The following is a 12,080-nucleotide window of genomic DNA, read 5'->3' as shown; positions in this document are numbered from 1 at the left end:
TATAAAATATATAAAGAAAAAATGTTAAAAAATTCTTGTTGTCTTATCCGCATTAGACAAAATGAAGTAAAAAATAATTCAAAATTTAAGTATCTTTCAGTATCTAAGTATAAATACTAATAAAAAGAAGAAAGAAGGATTGATTTGCAGCAATAGATGTCTTTCACATACAACTAGAAAAAAGTAATTTCCTTTTTGAATGGCAGTTCCAAAAAAACGTACTTCAATGTCAAAAAAGCGTATTCGTAAAAATATTTGGAAGAAAAAGACTTATTTTTCCATAGTACAATCTTATTCTTTAGTAAAATCAAGATCATTTTCGAGCGGTAATGAGCATCCAAAACCAAAGGGTTTTTCTGGGCAACAAACAAATAATAAGATTTTGGAATAATATGAATTGACTTATCAAAAAAGAATTCCAATTATTTAATAATTTGGATTCTTCTTTGAATGTACTTTTATGTGTCGAATTACTCGGTACAATATTCTTAGAACAAAAAACCCCTCTTATCTTATATATACAAGAAAAAAAAAGTTTTGTTTGGTATACTGTGTGCTAAGTATTCTTTTCCTATCAATGAACTTTTCATAATTTTCCTAATAGAATCCTCATATTCTATTAGGAAAATTATGAAAAGTGGAGTATTCTTACAATAGGACTTACAACTTCCACCTATCTTCTCCAAAATCATAAGGTTAGTAAATCTTATTAATAAGAGCATAAAGACTTTCATTCTAGAAATTTTTAAAAAATCCAAAAAGCCTTTTCTATTTATCCATTTTATTTTAATTTCATCATTAAATAGAAACCCTTTTGGATTTTTTTCATTGTATTGAAAGAATTTTCAAAATGTAAAGGGGAAATTAATTAGAAAAAATTAGTTCTATAATTGCAAGTTAGAAAAAAGAAGTTCCAACTCTTTCAAGCAGTGTTTGTGTTTCTATTGGGCAAAGCAAGAGTTTATTGTAAAAAAAAAAAATGGAAACGATACTACCAAACGAAGTCTATTTTAATGAAAACTCTAATGTTCCTAAATTTTATGGACTTTCCCAATATCGACGATTCCCAAGATAATAGCTATTATTCTTTTAAGTTACCTATTATTTGAAGTTAGCCGCCATGGTGAAATTGGTAGACACGCTGCTCTTAGGAAGCAGTGCTCAAGCATCTCGGTTCGAATCCGAGTGGCGGCATTCTTGAAAAAGAATACAATAGATTAGAAATCAATTCGAAATTTACAATTTTGTAATGGGACCTTCCCCTTATGCTATTTGCAACTTTAGAACATATACTAACTCATATCTCTTTCTCAACGATTTCAATTGTGATTACGATTCATTTTATAACCTTATTAGTTCGTGAACTTGGAGGATTACGCGATTCGTCAGAAAAAGGAATGATAGTTACTTTTTTCTCTATAACAGGATTCTTAGTTTCTCGTTGGGCTTCCTCGGGACATTTTCCATTAAGTAATTTATATGAGTCATTGATCTTCCTTTCATGGGCCCTGTATATTCTTCATACCATTCCTAAAATACAGAACTCTAAAAATGATTTAAGCACAATAACTACGCCAAGTACTATTTTAACGCAAGGCTTTGCCACATCGGGTCTTTTAACTGAAATGCATCAATCCACGATACTAGTACCTGCTCTACAATCTCAGTGGTTAATGATGCATGTCAGTATGATGTTATTAAGCTATGCAACTCTTTTGTGCGGATCCTTATTATCTGCCGCTATTCTAATCATTAGATTTCGAAATAATTTCCATTTCTTTTCTAAAAAGAAAAAAAATGTTTTAAATAAAACATTTTTCTTTAGTGATATTAAATATTTTTATGCAAAAAGAAGTGCTTTAAAAAGAACCTCTGTCCCTTCATTTCCAAATTATTACAAATATCAATTAACGGAGCGTTTGGATTCTTGGAGTTATCGTGTCATTAGCCTAGGATTTACCCTTTTAACCGTAGGTATTCTTTGTGGAGCAGTATGGGCTAATGAGGCCTGGGGATCCTATTGGAATTGGGATCCTAAGGAAACTTGGGCATTTATTACTTGGACCATATTCGCAATTTATTTACATAGTAGAACAAATCCAAATTGGAAGGGTACGAATTCTGCACTTATAGCTTTGATAGGATTTCTTATAATTTGGATTTGTTATTTTGGTATAAATCTATTAGGAATAGGCTTACATAGTTATGGTTCGTTTACATTAACACCTAAATGATTACATAAAATAAAACCTTCATGAAATGAAGGTTTTTACTTTTATGTTTTATTTGAGAACCCCTTGAACGCCTTATCAAAGGGTTCTCAAAAATTCGAGATAGATCTAATTATACTTTTTTACTTATTTCTGCATTATATACTTTTTTACTTATTTCTGCATTAATAGAGCAGACGAGTAAAAAAAAGCAAACCTATTTAGGATAATAATTGGATAAGAGAGCCTCTACCCTGTCAACGGATAGGGAGAGAACAAAATCTGGATAAATACCAATTCCTATTACTGGTAAAAAGATACAGATTAAAATAAAGAGTTCTCGTGGTCCAGAATCCACAAAATTTGCGTTTGGAACATTAAATAGCTTGTATCCATAGAACATCTGGCGTAACATAGATAATAAATAAATAGGAGTTAATATCATTCCAATTGCCATTACAAAAGTAATTAGTGTTTTTGGCATTAACAGAAATTTTGGACTAGTAATTAGTCCAAAAAATACTACTAATTCTGCGACAAAACCACTCATTCCTGGTAAGGCAAGAGAAGCCATTGAAAAGCTACTAAACATGGTAAAAATTTTAGGCATTGGGATAGATATTCCCCCCAGTTCTTCGAGATAAACAAGACGCATTCTATCAGAAGCGGTTCCTGCCAAGAAAAAAAGTGTAGCACCAATAAATCCATGGGATAATATTTGTAAAATAGCTCCATTGAGTCCAATGTTGGTTATGGAACCAATTCCTATAATTATGAAACCCATGTGAGATACAGAGGAATAAGCTATTCTTTTTTTGAAATTTCGTTGACCAAGAGAAGTTGAAGCTGCATAGATTATTTGGATCGCTCCTATTATTACTAACCAGGGCGAAAATAGATAATGAGCATGAGGTAACAATTCCATGTTGATCCGAATCAATCCATATGCTCCCATCTTTAATAATATTCCCGCTAAAAGCATACATGTACTATAATGTGCTTCCCCATGGGTATCTGGTAACCACGTATGTAGGGGTATAATCGGCAATTTGACAGCATAAGCAATAAGGAAGCCAAAATATAAAAGTATTTCCAAGGTTGCAGGGTATGATTGATTAATTAATCTTTCCAAATCTAATCCTGGTTCGTTGGAACCATATAAGCCCATACCCAGAACTCCGATTAAGAAAAAAATGGAACCGCCTGCAGTATACAAAATAAACTTTGTAGCTGAATATAGACGCCTCTTCCCCCCCCACATGGATAAAAGTAAGTAAACAGGAATTAATTCTAACTCCCACATGATAAAAAAAAGTAAAAGGTCTCGCGAAGAAAATAATCCTATTTGACCACTATACATTGCGAGCATCAGGAAATAGAATAATCGCGAATTCCGTGTAATTGGCCAAGCTGCTAAAGTAGCTAAAGTAGTGATAAATCCTGTCAATAAAATAGATCCTAATGAAAGTCCATCGATTCCCAATCTCCAGTGGAAATCGAAGACATCTATCCATTTATAATCCTCCTTTAATTGGATTAAGGGATCCTCCAGTTGGAAATGATAACAGAACGCATAAGTCATTAGAAGGAATTCTAATAAACAAATAGATATAGTATACCACCTAACGACTTTGTTTCCCTTATGAGGTAAAAAGAAAATTAATGAACCTGCAAATATCGGCAAAACAACAAGTATTGTTAACCAAGGAAAATAACTCATGATAAAGTGATAAAGACAAGATACGTTTTGACCAGAAAAGCCCGTGCTCGATTATTTCGAGCACAGGCTTCTTCGGTAAAGAGGAATCAGACGATTCGAGTGAAGTTTTTTGTAACGTATCAATAAGATAGAGCCATGCTACGTGTTGTTTCAGGCCCTAAATAAACGCGGACACTTAAAAAATCTGTCGGGCAGGCAGATTCACATCTCTTACAACCCACACAATCTTCGGTTCTCGGCGCGGAAGCAATTTGCTTGGCTTTACATCCATCCCAGGGTATCATTTCTAATACATCTGTTGGACAAGCTCGTACACATTGAGTGCATCCTATACATGTATCGTAAATTTTTACGGAATGTGACATTGGATCTATAAATTTTTCTTTTCAACATAAAATTTTTCGATCTGGTAAAAATGAAATTAGTACTATAATGAGTCATATGTATTGTAGACACCAGACGAAGCAATGGTTTATCCAAACTTCAAAAAAAAAAATCTATTTTTTAATCTGTTTGTGAGAAAGCGTGAAGAGAGCCAAGAGACTTTAATTTTGGATTTCAACAATAAATAAGAAATAAGAAAGAATTTTACGAATTGTACAGACGAATTCGAATTAGCCAATAAATTGGCTATCGTCTTTTCAATATAAATTATTGCAATATTCAAATTGCAATATCAATGAATTACAAATACAAAAATTCATTTAAGTGAAAAAGAATACTATGCAATAATCTACTAAAAAAAATGGATATTCTCAAATAATACTAAGAAAATAGTATTGATTTCTATTTATTTTAATATGTGCGCCTTTGTTTAGAGGATTCTATGTCTAATTATTCAAAAGTCTAATTATTCAATAAATTAGATTGATTGATACGAGTGGATTTCCTATTACGATGGATGGAAGAAAGAATGGATAGTCCAATAGCGGCTTCAGCAGCTGCAAGGGCTATAACAAAAATTGCGAAAATATCTCCTTTTAATTGGCGACTATCAAATAGATCAGAAAATGTTACGAGATTTAGATTAATTGAATTCAGTATAAGTTCAAGACATATTAGAGCTCTAACCATGTTTCGGCTTGTGATCAATCCATAGATACCAATCGAAAATAAATAGACACTCAAAAAAAGTACATGCTCAAACATCATTAACTAACTCCTTATCAATCTCGATTCATTTCAATATGAGGGCAAGAATTGAACCGATTCAATTAATTACAATAGAACAATTACACAACAAAAGAAAAAAAAAAAAAAAAAAAAGGAGGTATTTGTTGGCAGTAGATGGATTTTACTAAATCAAAATTGTGATTCTTTAGTTATTTATTTTAGATTTGCAATTCTTATAATTTGTACTTTTTCTAAGTTTTCTTATTGCCGAGCCATAGTAATTGCACCTATTAAAGAAACTAGAAGAATTATGGAAATGAGTTCAAACGGAAGATAAAAATCGGTTGCTAAATGAATTCCAATTTGTTGAACATTATTTATGAGACCCTGTTCTACTATTTGGTTTGATCTTGTAGTCCAAAGAATTCCATACCACGACGTATCTGGGATAGTAGTCATTAGTGAAAAAACAATAGTTATACAAACGAGTGAAGTGAACCCATCTCCAATAGTCCAATAATTCTTATCTTTAGACCATTCTGAGCCATTTACGAACATTACAGCGAATATGATCAAGACATTTATGGCTCCCACATAAATAAGAAGTTGTGCGACAGCTACAAAGTAGGAATTTAATAAAAAATAGAATAAGGATATACAAACAAGAACTAATCCCAGCGAAAAGGCAGAATAAATGGGGTTGGTAAGTAATACTACTCCTAGACCCCCTAGTAGAAGAACAAATCCCCCAAATAGCATAAGAATCTCATGTATTGGTCCAGGTAAATCCATTATGGATAAAAAGAAATTAATAGTATAAAATTTTTCATGAACTGACTAAAACTAAAGGATTCAAGGAAGGAAAAAAGGATTAGGGTATTTTTTTGTGTATAAACTTATAGTTATAAATTATATTATATCACGAAAATCTAGTCTGATTTAAAATAAGAAATAATTTCCAATAAGCAGTAGTTTTTCGTTTTTCTTTATAGTTTAATTTTAAAGTTTAATAAAGAATTATTAGATTTTTATAACAGAAAGACAAAATCAAAGTTTAGTAATCAGTAATCGTTCTTGAATTCGAAGATTTTTCTTTGTTTATTTTACTTTCAGACGAATTCCTAATTGTTTGAATTGTGTAATCTCCCATTATGGAGATTGGTAACCGACTTAAAGCAATTTGATTGTAATTCAATTCATGACGATCATAGGTAGAAAGTTCATATTCTTCAGTCATTGATAAACAGCTTGTTGGACAGTACTCAACACAATTGCCACAAAATATACAAACTCCGAAATCAATACTATAATTAAGCAATTGTTTTCTTTTAATATCCTTTTCAAATCTCCAATCCACAACGGGTAAATCTATCGGACATACGCGAACACATACTTCACAAGCAATACATTTATCAAATTCAAAGTGGATTCGCCCTCGGAAACGCTCTGGTGTAATTGATTTTTCATAAGGGTAGTGAATCGTTATAGGTAAACGATTTGTGTGGGATAAGGTAGTTATGAAACTTTGACCTATGTACCTTGTAGCACGTATTGTTTGTTGACCATAACTCATGAACCCAGTTACCATAGGGAACATATTCATTCTAAATATCTATGAAAAAGATATGTTTCTTTCTCTTGTTTGAGAGAGCTTTTGTGTTGAAAATATTCTTACTATTATTGTATTATCTTATTTATAGTGAAACAAGTTGAGAAGAGGTTGTTAATAAGAGATTGCCCAGGGAAATAGGTAAAAGAAATTTCCATCCAAGATTTAATAACTGATCCATTCTCATCCTCGGTAAAGTCCATCTTATTGTGATAGAAATGAAGAGAAATAAATAAGCTTTAGTTAATGTAATAAATATACCCATTGTCATTTCCAAAATTCCAACTGCTTTATTCATTTGGAAAAAATCAAAAAAGGATATATAGGGAATAGATAAATTCCACCCGCCCAAGTAGAGAACTGTTACAAATAAAGAAGAAACTAATAAATTTAGGTAAGAAACAAGATAAAATAAACCATATTTGATACCGGAATATTCAGTTTGGTAACCTGCTACTAATTCTTCCTCCGCTTCTGGTAAATCAAAGGGTAATCTTTCACATTCTGCCAAAGAAGAAATTAAAAAAACCAGAAAACCTATAGGCTGACGCCAAATATTCCATCCAAAAAAACCGTATTTTGACTGTGCTTCAACTATATCAACTGTACTTGAACTGTTAGATAATCATAGTCGGTGATAACATCACAGTTCCCACCGCTATTTCAAAACCGTACATGAAACCTTAGCTTCATACGGCTTCTCTATGATCAGAAAAAGGAAAGGACTGTTTTGTTCCTAGCCCCGGGGGCGTAGATAGAATTAGATAAAATAAAATAGATTTGAAAGTCCTAAATTAGACCAAAGGAATTCCGTCTGCTAGAATAAGAAAAAGCGCTTCCGAATTGATCTCATCCTTTATAATATAATGAAAATTTTTCTTTGTTCAGTAATAACTTAATCTTGGAATAAAACACTTGTTACTTGTTATAGGAATTCAATTAATAAATGGAAAGAGTTGGGTATTAGTTCATGAGCAATTCTGCATGAATATGGATAGAGGAAGGAAATAATGAAAATTTTTTCTAGTGCACTCCATATCTTTTTTACTATTCTTCTTTCCCCAGGGAGGGGGTATTTAAAAAGAAAAAATGGATAAAGGGTTAATTCGTTCTTGATAGCCATTTCCTTAACAAGTGAATGGGAACATACTCTGGATCGGAATCCGAAGAAAGTACTACTTGATAATTTCTACAAATTGCAAGTCCTTATTATGATTCCTTTTATGGGCAAAAATCTCTAATGTTTTAGATTTTCCATTACTAATCCTTTATGTACTTTAGTGTTCCTAACCCTTCACTAACTTTTGGTGGATTCTTCTTATGGATTATTAAGTTATAGTAATAACTAGGAGTATTCTAGTAATGGAATTCCATATCGTGAATCCTTTATTCTTGGCCGCTTCAAGATATGATGACTAATTAAAAAATATCAACCTTGGGATAAAGAGTTTACACTGCTTATGTTTACTTCCACTTTTTTCTTGTACGTAGGAAATGAGATTTTTTCTTTTTACTACAAATTTATAAGCTGTTTTGTTTCACTCATATAGCTATCTAGTTTAACTTACCAACCCAAATACTAAATAAGAAAAGGAATATAAATAGTTAATGGATTTTATAGGAAAAAGATCTATTTTAACGAATCACACGTAGAGATATTGCTAGCACACAAAAAGTTAATGGTATTTCATAACTAATGGATTGAGCAGCAGCTCGTAGACCGCCTGAAAAAGAATATTTATTATTTGAGCTATATCCTGCCATAAGAAGACCAATAGGAGCTATACTTGAAATGGCAATCCATAAAAAAACACCAATACTAAGATCGGCTAAAACAAAATGATATCCCAAAGGGATAACTAAAAAACTTAATAAAACTGATATGACTGCTATAGAGGGTCCAATGCTAAATAAAGAAATATCTCCTCGGGATGGCAGAATATCTTCTTTAAAAAGTAGCTTAGTCCCATCTGCTATAGCTTGAAGCAGGCCCAGGGGGCCAGCATATTCAGGACCAATACGTTGTTGTATCGACGCAGATATTTCTCTTTCTAACCACACAATTACGAGTACCTCTATTGTTATTCCCAAAAGGAGGGTCAAAATGGGTAGAATCGATATCAGTCCATAGACTTCTTTTAATAATTCCAATTTCGAAAAAGAATTGATAGTTTCTACCTCTACCCTATCTATTATCATTTCAACGATCAACTTCCCCCATAATGATATCTATACTACCTAATATCGTCATGATATCAGCCAATTTCATTTTTTTAACTAGCTGAGGAAGAATTTGCAAATTAATAAACCCGGGTGGACGGATTTTCCATCTCCAGGGGAAAAGGCTATCATCTCCTACTAGATAAATCCCTAATTCACCTTTTGGGGCTTCTACTCTTACATAAAGCTCTTGTCTTGACAATTCAAAATTGGGCGAAGGTTTTTTACCAAGAAATTTATACTCAAAATCATTCCATTCAGAATTATTTTCTTTCTTAAAGCGTCGGACTTCTAAATTTTCATAAGGTCCTCCAGGAATTTTTTCTACAGCTTGTTGAATTATTTTGATGGATTCCCTCATTTCACCAATTCGTACTAAATAGCGAGCTAACGAATCCCCTTCTTTTTGCCATTGGACTTTCCAATCAAATTGGTTGTAAGACTCATAAGGATCTACTTTACGAAGATCCCATTGTATTCCAGAAGCTCGTAACATCGGTCCCGATAAGCCCCAATTTACTGCTTCTTCTCCGCTAATAAAACCTACTCCTTCAACTCGCTCTAAAAAAATTGGATTCTGTGTAATAAGTTGTTGATATTCAACAACTCCGCGTAAAAAATAATCACAGAAATCTAAACATTTATCGATCCATCCATAAGGTAGATCGGCGGCTACTCCTCCGATGCGAAAGTAATTGTGCATCATTCAACCGAACTCACGGAGTTTTTTGATAAGGGTGTTATTGATGGAATTACCAATGGAGTGGGTCTTGCTAGTTTTTGTATAGGAGAGGAAATTAAATATGTAGGGGGAGGTCGAATCTCGTCTTATTTATTCTTTTTTTTATGTTATGTATCTGTGTTTTTATTCTTTTTTCTTTCTTAAGTTAAGGAATTTACAACAAGTCTCTTGCAAAAATAACTATCCTATCCCCTTTCTACAATCTCTCTATATCCTTGTTACATAAGGTAAGTATTGTATAATAGTTCGGTTTTCCGCGATTTTTTCCATTCCTCTGTGTAAATACCCTAATATGGGTTCACAATCAATAACATCCTCACCATCGAGAGTAACGATCAGTCGAAGAACACCATGCATTGATGGGTGTTGAGGGCCCATATTGACTATCATGAGATCTTTTCTTGTAAGCGGTAGACTCATATCCTTTCTTCCTTAATTCATTATTCCATGAAAATGGATTATTCCATGAATTCCTCAAAGCGAGGCTCATCAAAATGAAAAATCTAAGACTACTATAAGACTACTAAAAAAATAATAAAACAAGAAAAAAATTTGAACGATTAAATTACTGCTCCCGAATATTCAACTGACCGATTAATTTCTTATAACGTACTCTATTTTTCTTTGCCAAATAAGCCAGCAAACGTCGACGTTTTCCCAAAAGTCTTCGTAGACCTCTTTCCGATGAAAAATCTTTTTTGTGTAATTCCAAATGTGAAGCAAGTCTCCGTATCTTATTGGTGAAACTGAATACTTGAAATTCAACAGAACCCCTGTTTTCTTCTTTTTCTTCTTTAACCTAAATCCAAAAATTTTTCTACCTCCTTTCTTTTTCATGTATTTTTCTGATCAGGAAAAATACAAAATTATGTCAGTTATTTTGAAGTTATTCTAATCTCGTACACACACAAATTTGCAATTATTCATCTACTACTGGAATTTGGATTTATTTTATCGATGCAAATTGGATTTGGATAGAAGGGTACATTCTTTCTAATATTTTAGATAGAAGAAATGTTTCTTCTATCTAAAATATTAGAAAGAATTTTGCTGATTTATTTATTGCTATATGCAATTTATGGAATTGATACACCATTTAATTGATATCATTTAGCAAAATGAAACACAGCATATGCATCCATCTTTTGGCTCGAGAATTTCACGGGATAGAGATATGGTATAAGAAATAGACTATTAAGTAACTCTAAATGAATTGTGGATACATCTGTATCCTTAACATACTGAAACGATTGTCATTATTCGTATCAAACCAATAGCGATTCATACAAGCTAAATCTTCTAATCAATGGTGGGCCAATAATGAATTTTTTTGCATATGTATTAAGACGCTTGGCCTGATTTCGAAATTGTCCAGAGTTTTATATGTTGTTTTCATTGCAAAATGATGGGTCTCCTTCCATAACTTTCCAATTACGAGTACGAGAATTGAAAGACATGAAAATTCTCAATTCTCTACGGCGTCTAGTAGATAGAAACAAGAAAATCAGAAGAATCTTTCTCTCTATTCACTATCATTCCGCGTCTTCGACTTCTATTAGTTTCTTTTCTTCTTTAATGCAATAGCTATAGTTTGATATAAGAATCCATTTCTCAAAGTAATGGAAACCATTCTCTTATAGGAAATGGTTCGAAAATCGCTATTCCACCTTTTAGGTATCGTGAAAAGTGATACCTGTGAAGATCGTGCATTTCAGTCAAATTCAGATCCGTTTTTCGAGTCCATGATATAATATAACCAAATTGGATAGATCTTCCACCTGTTTAGCTAAGAAAGAATAGATACAGAGGTGGATAATAGATCGATATGAAGATCATGAGCTGCCCCATAATGAAATCGCCAGTAGTCGCGAATATCTCCTTCTTCCCTAATCCAAGATTGGAGAAAGAAGATCTAAGAGGGACCTATGGAGAATGTAGTCAGAAATCCATAATAGAGTCCGACCACAACGACCGAATTAATTATCCTCATCGAGAAACTTAGACTACTAAATAGAAAAGATTTGAAAATCATGGCATGGGTCTCCTTTTTTTCTTTCTTTAGAGTTTTCTATATGCACAATTTCTCGATGTTTCGATGAGAATTTCTTGACTTTCCATATATAGAAAGAGATAGACTATAAATGACATCTCTTATGTCAATAAGACCAAAGGGATGGATATTAAATGATAGGAAGTGCTAGGAAGTGAAATAGAATGAAATAGAGCCACTTTGGGCTTCCCTATGAAATGAGGCATGGAACGGAGCCACTACGAAGAAATTATGGGAGTTACGAAAGAAGCTTCGGACTCATATTGTTCATGGGTTGAGAGCGGGAGTTGAACTCTAGGAGGTCGAATCCCCCCTTGTTCCTCAGTAGCTCAGTGGTAGAGCGGTCGGCTGTTAACTGACTGGTCGTAGGTTCGAATCCTACTTGGGGAGATTTTATTCATTCTTTAATGTAAGAA

At 32.8% G+C, this 12,080-nt stretch overlaps 2 non-coding genes across 2 annotated transcripts; both read left to right on the top strand.

The window, feature by feature from the left end:
• Positions 1-1,114: 1,114 nt before the first annotated feature.
• Positions 1,115-1,194, top strand: TRNAL-UAG (transfer RNA leucine (anticodon UAG)). Its single transcript has one exon. It is a non-coding gene; the product is annotated as a tRNA-Leu (tRNA).
• Positions 1,195-11,982: 10,788 nt separating this feature from the next.
• TRNAN-GUU (transfer RNA asparagine (anticodon GUU)) lies at positions 11,983-12,054 on the top strand. Its single transcript has one exon. It is a non-coding gene; the product is annotated as a tRNA-Asn (tRNA).
• The last annotated feature ends 26 nt before the right edge of the window (positions 12,055-12,080 follow it).

The sequence above is a fragment of the Triticum urartu genome, unplaced genomic scaffold, assembly GCF_056163025.1.
Source record: "Triticum urartu cultivar PI428250 unplaced genomic scaffold, HENAU_Tu73 scaffold2, whole genome shotgun sequence".
NCBI classification, from domain to species: domain Eukaryota; kingdom Viridiplantae; phylum Streptophyta; class Magnoliopsida; order Poales; family Poaceae; genus Triticum; species Triticum urartu.
This window is presented reverse-complemented; position numbering and strand designations above follow the sequence as displayed.